The sequence below is a fragment of the Bos grunniens genome, chromosome 6, assembly GCF_055505025.1.
Source record: "Bos grunniens cultivar Pamir isolate PY7600 chromosome 6, Bosgru_T2T1.0, whole genome shotgun sequence".
NCBI classification, from domain to species: domain Eukaryota; kingdom Metazoa; phylum Chordata; class Mammalia; order Artiodactyla; family Bovidae; genus Bos; species Bos grunniens.
The window spans coordinates 84306714-84325474 of record NC_141170.1 but is presented as its reverse complement, the minus strand read 5'-3'; the positions used below and the strand labels follow the sequence as shown (position 1 = coordinate 84325474).

General features: G+C 36.1%; 1 protein-coding gene across 39 annotated transcripts in view; it reads right to left on the bottom strand.

Moving 5' to 3' along the window:
- Positions 1-18761, bottom strand: part of CCSER1 (coiled-coil serine rich protein 1) — a 1487998-nt gene that overhangs the window by 1123981 nt on the left and 345256 nt on the right. The window lies entirely within an intron of this gene.

The window sequence follows — 18761 nt, the reverse complement described above, 5'->3', positions numbered from 1 at the left end:
CTATGAAATAAACCTGTCCTTAGCTGCTTTTAGAATGAACCCCAAAGGAAGTACAACTGATGGCTCCATCACAGCAAAACACTCTAAAAATTCTTATTAGAGAGTGCATTTCTAAATATCAAGGTATCACTTCAGTTGATCTCAGTCGTGTCTGACTCTTTGCAACCCCATGGACTGCAGCACGCCAGGCTCCCCTGTCCATCACCAACTCCCAGAGCTTGCTCAAACTCACGTGCATCAAGTCTGTGATGCCATCCAACCATCTCATCCTTTGGCATCCCCTTCTCCTCCTGCCTTCAATCTGTTCCAACAGCAGGGTCTTTTCCAAGAACTCAGTTCTTAGCATCAGGTGACCAAAGTATTAGAGTTTCAGCTTCAGCATCAGTCCTTTCAATGAATACTCAAAACTGATTTCCTTTAGGATTGACTGGTTGGATCACCTTGCAGTCCAAGGGATTCTCAAGAGTCTTCTCCAACACCACAGTTCAAAAGCATCAATTCTTCAGCGCTCAGCTTTCTTTACAGTTCAACTCTCACATCCATACATGACTATTGGAAAAACGATAGCTTCAACTAGATGGACCTCTGTCGGCAAAGTAATGTCTCTGCTTTTTAATATGCTGTCTGGGTTGGTCACAGCTTTTCTTCCAAGGAGCAAGTGTCTTTTAATTTCATGGCTGAAGTCACCATCTGCGGTGATTTTGGAGCCCAAGAAAATAAAGTCTGTCACTGTTTCCATTGTTTCCCTTTCTATTTGCCATGAAGGGATGGGACCGTATGCCATGATCTTAGTTTTCTGAATACTGAGTTTTAAGCCAGCTTTTCTACTCTCTTTCACTTTCATCAAGAGGTCCATTAGTTCCTTTAAGGGTGGTGCCATCTGTGTATCTGATGTTATTGATATTTCTCCCTGCAATCTTGATTCCAAATTGAAGTTATTAACATCATTTAACATCAAGGTAACATTAAACATCAAGGTATAGTGGGACATGAAAAATCACAGTTTTATTAATGGGTTTCCTTGCCATTAAGATCTGACAGTAATTGTTCTGCTGCTGGGATTCTGATACCATTTTGATTAATTTGTTAGAGAACTAGAACAACTTTAGCACAGTTAGCACTGGTTATCAAGATTACACAAGCTTAGGTAAATAGATGGATGAACAAAACAAAAGGCAAGACTATTGAGTAATTTGCATATGAACATGAATCCAGAGCCAAGTTTAAAAATAAAAGATAAGCCTGTAAAGGGAAACAAAGAGTTTGATTCAACCACTATTAACTGGATGTCCCAGATCTCCTGACACTTGCAATGGTTTTTGCTAAGTAATCAAAGAAACTTAAATAAGCAGTAAATAAGATAAGTTAAGCAGTAGGGAGGGCAACATTTCATGTTTAGAGACATGAAATAAATTTCCTCATACGTTATGAGTAAGAAGAAGGTGCTTTTTTGCTAGGGAATTTGACATACATTTAGTACCTCGGCCTTGCACATATTATGCACTCAAAACACTGTATCAGATTAACTCTGTAGAACCAGGACATGGATTCAGCCACAGGGTAAGGGCAACTTAATATCTGAAATTAAACGTGTATTTCAAAGCAAACTTTATTTTCAGAAATACAGGAATTACGTATTGATAAAAGATTTACTAATAAGGGCAGACTAGTTCCAAATAGGAAAAGGAGTACCTCAAGGCTGTATATTGTCACCCTGCCTTATATAACTTATAGCAGAGTACATCATGGGAAACGCTGGGCTGGAAGAAGCACAAGCTGGAATCGAGATTGCCAGGAGAAATATCAATCACCTCAGATGTGCAGATGACACCACCCTTATGGCAAAAAGTGAAGAGGAACTAAAAAGCCTCTTGATGAAAGTGAAAGAGGAGAGTGAAAAAGTTGGCTTAAAGCTCAACATTCAAAAAACTGAGTACATGGCATCTGGTCCCATCACTTCATGGGAAATAGATGGGGAAACAGTGGAAACAGTGTCAGACTTTCTTTTTTGGGGCTCCAAAATCACTGCAGATGGTGACTGCAGCCATGAAATTAACAGACGCTTACTCCTTGGAAGGAAAGTTATGACCAACCTAGATAGCATATTCAAAAGCAGAGACGTTACTTTGCCAACAAAGGTCCGTCTAGTCAAGGCTGGCTTTTCCTGTGGTCATGTATGGATGTGAGAGTTGGACTGTGAAGAAGGCTGAGTGCCGAAGAATTGATGCTTTTGAACTGTGGTGTTGGAGAAGACTCTTGAGAGTCCCTTGGACTGCAAGGAGAGCCAACCAGTCCATTCTGAAGGAGATCAGCCCTGGGATTTCTTTGGAAGGAATGATGCTAAAGCTGAAACTCCAGTACTTTGGCCACCTCATGCGAAGAGTTGACTCATTGGAAAAGACTCTGATGCTGGGAGGGGTCGGGGGCAGGAGGAGAAGGGGACGACAGAGGATGAGATGACTGGATGGCATCACTGACTCGATGGACGTGAGTCTGAGTGAATTCCGGGAGTTGGTGATGGACAGGGAGGCCTGGCGAGCTGCGATTCATGGAGTCGCAAAGAGTCGGACACAACTGAGTAACTGAACTGAACTGAACACTGATATACTACAACTGCTGATGGAAGAATCATACCAAGTCATTAATTTAAAATGAAAGCAGTAGTCTTCCTAGCTTTTACTTCAAATCTACATTATGTATCAGGATTTATGTGTATGTTCACAACTTCAACTTTATCAAAATTGTTAATATCATGAATATAACTAGATTATTATAAATATTTATATTCTAGCTTTTGTAAACTATTAACACAATCAAATACACATTAATGCTCAATGAAAGCATGTATATTAAAATTCATGGAAGGTATATGTGTTAGATAGTATCTGGCATGAAACACATTGCTATCTTTATTTTAGACATTCAATTGCCCATAAGGATGAAGTAAAGTAGGTTACAATGCAGCTAAACTGTAAATAACTAGTAGGTGAATAAAAGTCCATTTCTGAAATAAGTAGGAACATGTAGCAAGTCTCAATAAGCTAACCAGTTTGGGAGATCAGCACCAAGCTAACCAATAACAGTAGTCATGTTCGTCCAAGTCAAATTTATAGCAATAGTAAGCATTTAAATTGCTTCTTACAATTTTTAAAGCACTATTACCTAATCAAAACAGCCTTTGGCTAGGTTACTGGATAGTAATCATTTGAATAAGAGATGACAAGGGCTCAAAAATTTAAGTGACTTTCCTAATAAAGACTCCAATATCTAAATTTGGAGGAGGGATGTTACACCACGTTTGTGTTTAGACACACAGCTTCTTTGGGGAACCACTGCACCAGAATTGTGGTAATAGAGAAGAATCAAATCATTTGATTATTTAACACATAAATTTACAGACAGATAAATATTGAAACCAGATTAAGACCAGGAACTTGAAATTATGAGAAAATCTAAAAAGAATGTTAAATGGGAATGAAGAGAAATTATAGACATCAGGTGTCCAAAGAGGAGAATCAGGGTGGGAAACCAAGGCAAGGGATAGAGGCAGCAACAAAGCCATACAAAGAGCTGGAAAAGAATTTTGTTTTGAACCAATGACTATATAACCCAGGAGACCCATTTCTTGTCTACAGCAAGAACTGCTCTGAAAGTATGCTAGAGTTGTGACCATGAGTTTTAAGGAATAGGAATTTAATGAAATTTAAGAATTAACAGAATTCTATTTTAACTCTTAGATGATATGCTTCAATAAAAATTCTAGCTACTGTTCACTGACCATAATTATGTACTCTATACTTTGCAGCCTTTTAAAAATGTCTTCTACTGATTCTATAAATTGAGTATAAATTTCCAAATATATAAATTTCTGAGATTCAGAGAGATTATTTAGCTTGCTCAAGGTCACCAAACTTTGAAAAGACAGGACAAGAATTTAGAAGTAAAGTCTAAACTGCTAATCTCTTACTTTGCTCAAGATTAGTAAAATTTCAATCGGTATTTTAAGAATGTTGACTCCCAAGAATGAACTTTACACCACAAAATGCAAAATATCTTTTGTATTTCCAAAATCTGTCTTAAAATGTGTAAATCTTAAAATAACATACTAGTTCTAAATTGAAGTTAAAATTAAAAATTTTACTTATAAGATTAATTTTTAACTCTTGAAATCATATTTCATTTCTCTACATGGAAATATTTTCTCCTCATCTTCTCTCAGTACACTGGTGTTAATGACCCAGACTAATACTCTGAAACATGAATCAAGAGAGTATCCTCTCTGAGAGAAATAAAAGTTGAAGAATGGCCTTAGTTATCAGAAAAAGCTTAATCATGGATTCAGAAAATTATCTACCCACATCATTAATTATTAATCCCAGAACTCAATAAAGTACAAAGCATTCTCATTATCCTAGTATTTATTACCCAAGTCCCCATATTTATGATCCTGTACAGAGAAATACAATTTGCCATACAATAAAATATTCACAAGTGAACTATTTATAAAATTAATCTTCCCTCTACCACTTTCTCCCCATTCCTATCTCTATCATCAATAAAACAAGGAGATTAAAAGATGATTTTTACATTAATTAATGACTTTAAAAGGTTTTTAGGAAAACCAATGAAATATTGGTATGTTCATGTCTAAATGATCCTCTTAATATAATTATACACAGTTAAAGTGAAGGATGTCATATCTTAAGAGCTATTATTCTATTTTGATAAAAATATTATACCTTCCCAAAAATATTATACTTCAGTTATGTTCAACTCTTTGCAACCCCATGGACTGTATAGTCCATGGAATTCTCCAGGCCAGAATACTGGAGTGGGTAATAGCTGTTCCCTTCTCCAGGGGATCTTCCCAACCCAGGGATCAAACCCAGGTCTTCCACATTGCAGGCAGATTCTTTACCAGCGGAGCCACCAGGGAAGCCTTTCCCAAATGTTGTGAAGTGTAATGTATCACAATTTGTTTTCACTTTGTCTCAGTTTTTAGCCAGTTAGCATCTTTTTTCACTCCTTCTCATAAAATTTTGGTTTCCATATTTACTAATTCACATTTAGATATTTTTTGTATTAATACTACCTTTAGATATATATGACTATTTTTACTTATAAATGTCGGACAATGATCATGTAGTCTAACCACTCACAGTCAATTTCCTTGCAAAAAGTGGTCCAAAGATAAGGAACATGTTCTCTCTGAAGCCCTGATTTTCTCCAATTTTTTTCTATGTAGAAAATTCTTATGAACACATAAGACTGTTAAGATATGACTCATTACAAGAAACCTTTCTACTAACCCATATTGATCTCTCTACAACAACCCTTATAACACTAAATTAATATTCATTGTTTCAACAATTATTCCAAACATGTTTATAGCCCGTAGTATGAATCTGGTGCTATGCTAAGGTCTTCAAATTCAATGGTGAATAAAAGAAAGGCTCTCTACATTCATCAAATTAAAAAAAAAAAAAAGTATGTAATGGGAGGAAATATTATTTACAAAAAGAGAAAATGATTGTTGTACATTGTAATTCTGAGAAAAGAACATCTATAATCTACTTAAGGTGGCTTTTTTCTTTTCAGTTGAGGAGACCTTAGATAAAGTGCCTGTCTACAATGCAGGAAACTCGGGTTCAATCCCTGGGTTGGGAAGAGAAAGGAAATGGCAATCCACTCCAGGACTATTGCCTGGAAAATCCCATAGACAGAGGAGCCTGGTAGGCTACAGTCCATGGGGTCGCAAAGAGTTGGACATGACTGAGCGACTTCACTTTCACTTTCACTTTCTGGGCACAATCTAAGTGCAACAGTTGAAGACAAAATTGTTAGTCGTTCTGTTTAAGAAAATAACAGATGAGTACATAAGTAGCTTAGTAAACAGCACATATATAGTTAACTTTTACTCATGATTTCCATGAGCTTTAAAGGACAGTGAAATGATATTAAACTTATTTATATTTTTTTGATCTAGTTAACATAAACATGATTATCTGGTTTCACATGAATAATTAGTTTTCACTTTTTATCATTCTTTCAATTTACATGGCTTCGAAGTAATCTCATGCTTTTTAAATTCCTGCTTTCAGTTTAACGTAAGATATCTCATTGGTTGGTTTTGAAATTTTTTTGAATAAGGTAACAAAGCTATACATGACAAGTATAAATACTAATTTGCAACATATTTCACAATAATATTTATAGATTTTAAAATATCATCCTTATATACACATATATATACACACACACACATATATATATATAATCACAGGGTCATATTAATATGAAAAAAAACTTTTGAGATTTTTGGTGATATTTTTATTTGGAGGCAAGAGGAATGATTGATGTTTAATATCTATGAATCTAACAAGCCAGCAATATCTCTGAACCTTGAAATTGAAACAATGAGTTACTTTTGTGCCAATCGAATATCAAGCTTACACAGTATATACAAGAGCTATTTTGAAAACTGCAATCTTCCTACAGCACAAAATGAACATAGATAAATAAAGCATGTACAGCAGAAAAATATAAAATAAATTCCATGAAGAAATTTATGTTTTAATTTCTGTGAGTCTGCAATGTCTTGTTTTTGTCCTTAAGATTTTTTTTTTCAGTTGAGGGTCTGTCATTTATAATCTAAAAGTACCGATTAATAGGAAATACACATAAGTATCTGCCCTATTGAAACTTCAGTAATTTACGCTGGCATTGGAAATTATCCACAGTTTTACTAATGGAATCGAGAATCAGTCTGAACCAAACTTTATATTTACTGGCACAGCACAGACCAACCTTTATTAATTGATGCTTCAACTCAACCACATTTCTGAAGATGACTGGCTAGAGAGCAGTGTGTTCAAAACATTGAGCAATGCACTTGGTTTGTCTTTTAACCTCTGTTTTGCTCTCAGTTCACTCTGTAAGGGGCAGTGAAGCAGTTCCAGATTACTTTCCAGGGCCTCTGGGTTATCAAAGAACATCTAAAGCTCTGTCAGAGTTGTTAAGAAGATAAATGCTACAAAAAATGTTGCAATATTCTGTTATAATATTCCCAATCTCATCATGGTGGTGGGTGAAAAAAATCATTTCCAGTTTCTCTCAGGAAGCTTTAAGTAGCTTCTAATAATTTATTTTTCCCTCCAGGTCAACTATAGGTATGAGAGAAAATTTGACCAATAATTTGGATAATAGTACAGTAGATTTAACAAGGCATTCCTTGTTACTTTTTTTCTTTCTAAGATAAGTAAATAATATTTCTTTATGGCACATTAATCTTGTAACCATAAAACTTACTCAAATAATCAGTTTTAAATTTAAATGGTAGCCATTTACCAAGCAAAAACTTTAAACTGCCAGGTAACTAATCATGTGAAATATATAGAAATTACATTCAATTTAAATCATAAAATTGATATGAGCTACCTGTTTCCCATTACATTTTGACATTATCAATTTTCTGAAAGAAAACTTTTATTCACTTTTAAAATGCTTTCTAATTTGTCTCTTATTCCAATTAAATGATAAAGCATGTATGTAAGTTAGATATAATGCAATAATTTTCAGTTTTGCTTAAGCAAAACAGCATTGTCTCTTGAAATGCATGAATTTCAAAATAGAAAAATGAGAGATTAGGTCTTTAGCTTTATTATACAATCCAGTTCTGAGTGGATGGTCAACATGACATTATTTTCATAGTTATTTATAATGTAATAGAAGTAATACTCTTAGTAGAAAAAAAGTATAAACATATAATTCTGTAAATCTCCTTAGTCTAATATTGACTTTTAGAATTTATACATTTAATTTAGGCTTTGATATTATTCAGTCAATCAGCCTTATGATAGGATGGGACAAGAAAGTAAGAATATCCTGAAGGAATGTGTTACCAAGAGGGGAAAAATAAATTTTACCTGGAATGTGACATTTCAGTTCAAAAGATACTGATGTTTATAGCTTGGTGTAAACATAGTAGAATAGGCTTTACATGTCAAAAATGCTTAAAAACAGAAAATTATTGTAATTTCACCAATATGAAATTCTTACTGCTTATTGTGTCAAACTTTTTGAAATTATATAGCACACAGAAATATTAAAATAGCAACTGAGAATATTAGAGTAAGAGATTATGTACTGTTACAAAATATTTACTTCAAATCCTAAATTTTAAAGAGATAAAAATGGGGAGGTGGGTAAAAAAACAGCCTTAGAATGAAATTTTAACTGGCATGAAAGAAACATAGAAAATGCAAAAAAAGAAAATTAATATAAAACATATCTCCCTTTAAAAATCTTTTCTTATACCTTAGTTTTGTTCACAAAAAATCAGAATCTTGTAATTGATGAGGTGATGTTATATCCTAATCATTTTAATTTAAATATAACATTTTAAAATCAAAGAAATATATAATACTTTGACTTAATAATAATCATAACAAGTGCAGATAATCTTGTTTGGAACAGGTTCCCTAGAATGGAAGAGAGTTTAAAGATCGCTGGGTTCTGTTACCACTATGGCATAAATCTACCTACATCATTCATGTAAAAATTCATATGAAAATTTCAGAACAAGAAGTCTGCTGTAACCATTAACTGTTATAAAATCCTTTTTTTTTTTTTTTTTTTTTTGCTGGAAGGCATGTAGGATTTTAGTTCCCAGACCAAGGATTGAACCTGAACCTCTTGCATTGTAAGTGCAGAGTCTTAACCACTAGATTGCCGGAGAAGGCCCTAAAATTCATTCTTATACCATAATCTATTTTTGTACATATCGTCCTTCTAGATTTTCATTATGCCTTTTAGATCCACACAGAATCATGACTATGACATAATGCTTGCTCTCAAATTATACAGAAAATACCAAGCTTAATTCTGTAAAACTCATTCAATAACTAAATTCTTTTAAAAGTGTCTATGTACTTTCATCAATAAGGCACTGTATTATATCTGTGAAAGCATGTGACACTTTAAATGAATATGTTGGTTGGAAATAACCCTTTTTCCCCATCTTTTACTATTTCTCTAAATTCATATATGCCCTTTAATTCCTTGACAAAATATATAACTTTAACCTGATTGATATGAACTTAATAAAAGTTACATTCCAAAGAAAAATAAAAAAGAGAAAATAACAAAATAGTGTTAACAAATAGCTAATAAAATAAATGACAACAAGAGGACAGAAGCATTACAAAAAATAGCTTTCTTCCTGGCTCATTTGAGGAGAAATACATGCACAAATGAAGAGGCATTGATTGATTGTGATAATCAACAGTGAAGAATTTTGTTACTTAAGTTCTTCTATTTATTCTGTTGATTTGCAAATGCTAATCATCTTTTGCATTATTGGTTTATAATGGCATCTATATTTTTATGTTGTAAAAATCTATAAAAAGAACTGATTATGAAAAAGATGATTGTCTAATGTCTTGTTCTACATTTAGTAATTAAAATAACTGAGAAGAAAGTATATTCTTTTTTAAAAGGGTCATCTTAAACAAATTACTTAACCTATGTGTGACTTGGTTTCCTCAGATGAAACCTGGGGGTAATAACACAAAACATTGCTGAGAGGACTCAATGAATTAATATCTGTAAAGTTTCAAATAGTACATGACACTCTTTATGAACTCTATGTTTGTTGTTGTTCAGTTGCTAAGTCATGTCTGACTCTTTGCAACCTCATGGATTGCCGTGCACGAGGCTTCCCTGTCTTTCACTCTCTCCCAGAGTTTGCCCAAACTCAAGTCCACTGAGTCAATGATGCTATCCAACCATCCCTTCCTCTGTTATCCCCTTCTCCTTTTGCCTTCAATCTTTCTCAGCATCAAGGTCTTTTCCATTGAGTTGGCTCTTCACATCAGACAGCCAAACTACTAGAGCTTCAGCTTCAGCATCAGTCCTTCCGATGAAGATTCAAGGTTAATTTCCTTTAGGATTGACTGGCTGGATCTCCTTGCAATCCAAGAGACTCTCAAGAGTATTCTCCAGCACCATAATTTGAAAGCATCAATCCTTTCGTGCTTGGCCTTCTTTATGGTCCAACTCTTACATCCAAACATGACTACCAGGAAAACCATAGGTTGACTATATATGGACCTTTGTTAGCAAAGCGATGTCATAGCTTTCTTCCAAGGAGAAACTGTGTTTTAATTTCATGGATGCAATCACCTTCCACAGTGATTTTGGAGCCCAAGAAAAGAAAATCTGTCTGTTTTTCTGTTTCCCCATCTGTTTGCCATGAAGTGATGGGACCAGATGCCATGATCTTAGTTTTTTGAATGCTGAGTTTTAAGCCAGCTTTTTCACTCTCTTCTTTCAAGTTTCTCTTCCCTTTCTGCCATTAGAGTGTTTTTAGAGTTGGATCATCTCAATATCTGAGGTTGTTGATAATTTGCCCAGCAATCTTGATTCCAGCTTGTGATTCATCCAGACCAACATTTTGCATAATGCACTCTGCATAGAAGTTAAATAAGCAGAGTGACAATATAAAAGACTTGACATACTCCTTTCCCAATTTTGAACCAGTCTGTTGTTTCTAGTAGAGTTCTGTTGCTTCTTGACCTGCATAGAGGTTTCTCAGGAAACAGGTAAGGTGGTCTGGTAATTCCGTCTCTTTGAGAATTTTCCACAGTTTGTTGTGATCCACACAGTCAAAGGTTTTAGCATAGTAAATGAAGCAGAAGTAGATGTTTTTCTGGAATTTCCTTCATTTCTGTATGACCCAACGAATGTTGGCAATTTGATCTCTGTTCTTCTGCCTTTTCTAAACTCTGCTTGTACATATGGAAGCTCTCAGTCACGTACTGCTAAAGACTAGTTTGAAGGATTTTGAGCATTACATTGCTAGTATGTGAAATGAGCAGAATTGTATGGTAGTTTAACATTCTTTCTGCTATTGAATACACAACTATATTATTTTTTAAAATGTATTTATAAATTCAACAAATAATATTCCAGTGCCTACAATGTATAAAATTTTGTGCTAAGCCCAGGGGACTAAAAAACAAACAAAAATATTGATAAAAATTACCTGTCCTCAAAAAACACCTGTCTTCAGTGTCTGGTGAGAGCACAGAATACAGGCAATTATATTTCTGTCTAGTAAGCACCAAAATAGAGGTGTTTATATATTATAGGAGTGCATGGGAGTGAATTGGTCTCCAAGAACCTTCATTTTTACCAACAACTGTGGGGATCCTTTAATTCAAAGATTTGAAAATATTTGTGAATATTTATTCTAGATTCCCCTAAATAGCAAAGTAGGCTGCTTCACATTTTACAAGATACTACCCTAGACTTTCACTTCTTAAAATGTCTTTTTGAAGTTTGTGCTGCCAATGTTTCTTTTACAGAGAACTATGGCTTACAAATACAGTCTTGCTTTATCCCAGACCTGTGAGTCAGGTTTTCAAACTCCTACTTCAGAATTCTTTCTTTTCAATCATTGATAAAATTACTGTTTGAAGTCCATGTGGCATCCTCAAACATTAATTATTCAAATATTTACTATGCTAATACTGAAAGATTAACAGTGGCTATGCATTAATCAACTCTAACTATTTTCAATTTGACAGTGTCAGACAACTATAATAGTGGGTCCTACTTTGTAAATTAAAAATAACTTACTTCACTTCACAAATAAATAAAATTAATCAATTCTCTAGTATCTCTGAGTACCTACTATTTATTATCATCTTAAGTATTACAGAAGATTAAAAAAGATTTTGTTATAAAAGAAATTCAAATCTAGTAGACAGAAAGATAAATCTCCTTTAGGAATTAAGCAGACAATAACATATTATGAATAGGTAATTTTGAGGAAATATATAAAATCATAAATTCCATAAAATACTACTTTTTGTTATAGATCTCCTCTCCTATCTTCACGACCAATTTCTTCCCACAGAGATATCAAATCAAATGTTTTACTTCTTTGTATCCAGAATTAATCTACCTGTTTTACACTTAAATATTGAATGCTTAAAAGGATACTTAAAATCTTACAAAACAAATGCTATTGTCCTTATTTTGTCAATGAGATACATGATTCCAATAAAGTTAATAATGTTTCCTACGTGGTCCTGCTATTAAGTAGAGACATTAGATTTCAAAGCTTTTGATTTTTTTCTACTAATCTATCTCCCTTGAGAGGCAAAAATTAGGAAATTAATATTGCTTAATATAATCTTTATTTATGGTGTTATTAAAGAATTTATATTATATGCATTACATAATAAATTTAAATGAAATCTTTCATTTATTGGAAAACAGAATTTTTCCATGGGATAATGTTAGCTGCTGCTAAGCTGCTAAGTCACTTCAGTCGTGTCCGACTCTGTGCGACCCCATAGACATCAGCACACCAGGCTCCCCCGTCCCTGGGATTCTCCAGGCAAGAACACTGGAGTGGGTTGCCATTTCCTTCTCCAATGCATGAAAGTGAAAAGTGAAAATGAAGTTGCTCAGTCGTGTCCGACTCTTCGCAACCCCATGGACTGCCGCCCACCAGGCTCCTCCATCCATGGGATTTTTCCAGGCAAGAGTACTGGAGTGGGGTGCCATCGCCTTCTCCTATGATGTTAGCAGGGGCAGTTAAAGTTAGCACCATCCTTTTGGATCTGTGCATGACAGCTACTTTCACTATAATGGTGATGCAACTGCAGTCTCTTAGTGATCTGATAAATTGTATTTATATCACACTATAAAGACTACAATGGTACTGTACTGCACTGCACTGATGAACTGAAACACTTCAGTCATCTTATCAGGCTGTCCCAACTCATCTGAAAAACAGCATCTGCATGTTCACTGTACAAAGAATGATTGTCATATTAGATGCAAAATGTTACAATCGGATTTTTTGACTAGTCTGCACAAGAGACCAGATATTATGATTCACTAAGGAGCAGAAAGTAAAAATAACAACAATCAATAAAGGTAAGCAGTTTCTCCAGGGAGTTTTTATTTATTTGATATTAAAATCCACTGGTTCTTAAGTAAAACATGAAGTTTGGAAACAATTGACTTTCTTGAATCTTTTTTTTTTTTTAATTTAATAAATGAGTAACTGATGAGACCACATTTTCCAAGAATGTGAATAGATTATATGAAACAGAGAAGGATCCTCTTACAGGCTCCCAACAGTAAACATACTCTTGTCACCAGGGTGAGAGGTGGAGGGGTGAGCCAGAACAATTGGTGGAAGAGTTTTAAGCAGACTGCACTTGGCTCTCAGGCCTAGAAATGGGCACAGGAGTGGTCTCTTCTGGGGACTCTTTCTGGCTCACACTCTTGCAGTTTCCTTACTGACAGTGGATAAGTATCTTCTGCTTCTATCTCCTGGGTCTTCTTGTCCCTCCAGATAGTTTACAAAAACTACCCTCTCCCTGACCAGCTCTGAAAGTTCAAGATGTTCCTGCTTTTGCAGCTGGCCAGACCAGCTTCACTCTCCAGGTTTTCTCAGCAAGTTTGAGTCTAGTATATGCTCTGCTTCCGTTTTCTGAGGCATAAATCCAGCATTTGACTTTAGTGCTTCTAACAGCAAGAAACAGCTTGAAACTCTGTCTGAGTGATTCTCTTGAAGATTTTTCACTAGCCTTGAGAAAGTGAAGTAACTAGAAAGTTACTTCTCCCAACTCCAATCCTCCTCCAAAAGCTGTGGAGGAGACTCAAATTTAGGCCACAGTTCTCTCCACAGAAGTCTTTCCACTCATCTACTCTGACAGCCCTCTCTACCCTTGAGTTAACCAAACTCACAAAATAGGTACTGTTTCTTTCAGAAATCTGTATGGGAAGAGGCTTATTTAATATTCATAAGAGTATCCTCATACTTACCATATTTATGACTCAGTTTTTTTAATGAGATTATGTTCATTAGAAGTCACAATTTATTAAAAGACATCCCACCAACTGGAAGAAAGATTTGCAATGCTCACAGCTACTCAAGTTTGGAAACCTGAATATATACAGAACTTCTCCAAGTAAATATAAAAGAAACACAAATTTCTCAGTAAAGAAATGGACAAAAGATATGGATAGGCAATTTATGGAACAGGAAACATAAACATCCAATAAACACAAAGACACTCAACATCACTAGAAAGAAATCAATATAAATCAAAACCACAATGAGATGCAAGTTTACACCTATAAGATTGGCAAAAGTATAAAACTTGACAAGGCTAAAAGTGGACAAAGGTGTAGACAATGAGGACCACTGGAAAATGGTTTAGTACTGTCTGTTGAAGGGGAAAATGTATGTCTCTTACAACTCTGTCATCCTTTCCAGAGAAACCTTAAACCAGAAGCCCATGAGTGTTCATAGCAGGGCAGTTTGTGAAGCAAACATTGCAAGCCATGTACATATTCATTCACAGTAAATTGGATACATAAATTATGATACATTTATATAATAAAATATTATACAGCAAAAAATAACTAAACTAGAACTATAAGATAAACATTTACCAGCACACTACTGTGTGATAGTTATGCCTCCTTTCTCCCTACAGCTCATGGGGCATCAGAAGGAGCTAACTCTCCTTGACTGGTCCCAGGACAAGAACTAGGACCTCTGTGGGGATGATCTTGGGAGGACAGCTTATTGTGTCCTTGGCCATCCTTGCTGTTTAGGAAACTCTTCTTCATTTATTGCCTAAGTCTACCTCCCAAGATAAACCCACGCACCTATGGATACCTTATCTTTGACAAAGGAGGCAAGGATATACAATGGAGAAAAGACAATCTCTTTAACAAATGGTGCTGGGAAAACTGCTCAACTACTTGTAACAGAATGAAACTAGAACACTTTCTAACACCAAACACACACACACACACAAAAAAAAAACTCAAAATGGATTAAAGATCTAAACATAAGACCAGAAACTATAAAACTCTTGGAGGAGAACATAGGCAAAACACTCTCTGACATACATCACAGCAGGATCCTCTATGACCCACCACCCAGAATATTGGAAATATAAGCAAAAAAAAAACAAATGGGATCTAATTAAAATTAAAAGCTTCTGCACAACAAAAGAAACTATAAGCAAGGTGAAAAGACAGCCCTCAGAATGGGAGAAAATAATAGCAAATGAAGCAACTAACAAACAACTAATCTCAAAAGTATACAAGCAACTCCTGCAGCTCACTAAACAACCAGAAAAATAAACAATCCAATCAAAAAATGGGCCAAAGAACTAAATAGACATTTCTCCAAAGAAGACATACAGATGGCTAACAAACACATGAAAAGATGCTCAACATCACACATTATCAGATCAGATCAGATCAGTCGCTTAGTCGTGTCCGACTCTTTGCGACCCCATGAATCGCAGCACGCCAGGCCTCCTTGTCCATCACCAACTCCCGGAGTTCACTCAGACTCACGTCCATCGAGTCAGTGATGCCATCCAGCCATCTCATCCTCTGTCATCCCCGTCTCCTCTTGCCCCCAATCCCTCCCAGCATCAGAGTCTTTTCCAATGAGTCAACTCTTTGCATGAGGTGGCCAAAGTACTAGAGTTTCAGCTTCAGCATCATTCCTTCCAAAGAAATCCAGAGCTGATCTCCTTCAGAATGGACTGGTTGGCTCTCCTTGCAGTCCAAGGGACTCTGAAGAGTCTTCTCCAACACCACAGTTGAAAAGCATCAATTCTTCGGTGCTCAGCCTTCTTCACAGTTCAACTCTCACATCCATACATGACCACAGGAAAAACCATAGCCTTGACTAGACAGACCTTTGTTGGCAAAGTAATGTCTCTGCTTTTCAATATGCTATCTAGGTTGGTCATAACTTTCCTTCCAAGGAGTAAGCGTCTTTTAATTTCATGGCTGCAGTCACCATCTGCAGTGATTTTGGAGCCCAGAAAAATAGTCTGACACTGTTTCCCCATCTATTTCCCATGAAGTGATGGGACTGGATGCCATGATCTTCGTTTTCTGAATGTTGAGCTTTAAGCCAACTTTTTCACTCTCCTCTTTCACTTTCATCAAGAGGCTTTTTAGTTCCTCTTCACTTTCTGCCATAAGGGTGCTGTCATCTGCATATCTGAGGTTATTGACATTTCTTCCAGCAATCTTGATTCCAGCTTGTGTTTCTTCCAGTCCAGCGTTTCTCATGATGCACTCTACATGTAAGTTAAATAAACAGGGTGACAATACACAACCTTGACGAACTCCTTTTCCTATTTGGAACCAGTCTGTTGTTCCATGTCCAGTTCTAACTGTTGCTTCCTGACTTGCGTACAAATTTCTCAAGAGGCAGATCAGGTGGTCTGGTATTCCCATCTCTTTCAGAATTTTCCACAGTTTATTGTGATCCACACAGTCAAAGGCTTTGGCATAGTCAATAAAGCAGAAATAGATGCTTTTCTGGAACTCTCTTGCTTTTTCCATGATCCAGCGGATGTTGGCAATTTGATCTCTGGTTCCTCTGCCTTTTCTAAAACCAGCTTGAACATCAGGAAGTTCACAGTTCACATATTGCTGAAGCCTGGCTTGGAGAATTTTGAGCATTACTTTACTAGCGTGTGAGATGAGTGCAATTGTGCGGTAGTTTGAGCATTCTTTGGCATTGCCTTTCTTTGGGATTGGAATGAAAACTGACCTTTTCCAGTCCTGTGGCCACTGCTGAGTTTTCCAAATTTGCTGGCATATTGTCAGAGAAATGCAAATAAAAACCACATTGAGGTAACATTTCATGCCAGTCAGAATGGCTGCAATCCAAAAGGCTACAAGCAATAAATGCTGGAGAGGGTGTGGAAAAAAGGGAACCCTCTTACACTGTTGGGGGGAATGCAAACTAGTATAGCCACTATGGAGAACAGTGTGGAGATTCCTTGAAAAACTGGAAATAGAACTGCCATACAATCCAGCAATCCCACTGCTCAGCATACACACTGAGGAAACCAGAATTGAAAGAGACATGCGTACCCCAATGTTCATCGCAGCATTGTTTATAATAGCCAGGACATGGAAGCAACCTAGATGTCCATCAGCAGATGAATGGATAAGAAAGCTGTGGTACATAAACACAATGGAGTATTACTCAGCCATTAAAAGAATACATTTGAATCAGTTCTAATGAGGTGGATGAAACTGGAGCCTATTATACAGAGTGAAGTAAGCCAGAAAGAAAAACACCAATACAGTATACTAATGCATATATATGGAATTTATAAAGATGGTAACGACAACCCTGTATGAGAGACAGCAAAAGAGACACAGATGTATAGAACAGTCTTTTGGACTCTGTGGGGGGGGGGGATGATTTGGCAGAATGGTATTAAAACATGTATAATATCATATAAGAAATGAATCACCAGTCCAGGTTGGATGCAGGATACAGGAAGCTTGGGGCTGGTGCACTGGGATGACCCAGAGGGATGGTATGGGGAGGGAGGTAGGAGGGGGGTTCAGGATGGGGAACACGTGTACACCCATGGCAGATGCATGTTGATGTATGGCAAAACCAATACAATATTATAAAGTAAAAAAGAATAATAATAATAATTTAAAAAAGAAAAAAAAAAGATAAATCTGATTGTGTCACTTCGGCCTTACTTAGAAGCATTTTTTTTTTCTCCCCTTTACTTCCACCAGTTTTTTTAAATTTCTCTCTGATTCTAGACATCACAGGATATTTGAACAAGCCCTTATCCTGCTGGTAAGTTCCACCTTTGCTTTGTCACTTAGTTAACTAATATCCTCTATATCTTAGCTCAGGTGTCACTTTCTCAGCGAATTTTTCCCTGACTTTTTGACCATGTTAAAGCCTCTTAGTATAAAGTCTTGTAACATGATATATCTCTATATTATAACCATTTTTACTTCCACAGTCTCCCACTGTTTCAATTAATCAAAATTGCTAATGTTACTACCTATTTGAGCATCCATTGTTTTGACTTCCTAGCATCCATGCCTGCCTTCTTCTACCAAGATGACCAATATTTTGAGAGTAGACCTGCTTTTCCCCTCTTATCTCCACATTCTCCTCCAGGGTTTGTCAAGTAACCTGGTTCTAGCCAATCAAATCATCAAATATTCTTGGGTATAGTGATCACTTCAACATAGTCATGCCAAATAAGCTAAGCTGGTCAAAGCCAATGACACTCATATATAGGACACTTATTGTTTGGATTAAAGGGAATGAGAAACCATTTATTATCTCTAGATTTGATGAAAGAATAAAAAATTCATCGCAGAACCTGCTGAAGGCAGTAATATCACTAGAGGAACTTCTCTGAAAGTAGAAACTACAGATCGGAAAGTAGAAAAAAGAGATACAGATGGAGAAAATAACTCTCCATGATATTGTCTGGGTACCAGATTTAACCATACTTCAGGAAATTTCTACCTCTATACTTTCAATTGGAGAAGGCAATGGCACCCCACTCCAGTACTCTTGCCTGGAAAATCCCATGGATGGAGGAGCCTGGTAGGCTGCAGACCATGGGGTCACGAAGAGTTGGACACGACTGAGTGACTTCACTTTCACTTTTCCCTTTCTTGCATTGGAGAAGGAAATGGCAACCCACTCCAGTGTTCTTGCCTGGAGAATCCCAGGGACGGGGGAGCCTGGTGGGCCGCCGTCTATGGGGTTACACAGAGTCGGACACGATTGAAGTGACTTAGCAGCATACTTTCAATTACATGAGCCAATTACAACCACCACCCTTGATTTTTCTGAAATCAATTTACATCGAGGCTTCTCTCATTGGTAAATAAGAGTTTTAAATTAATCACTA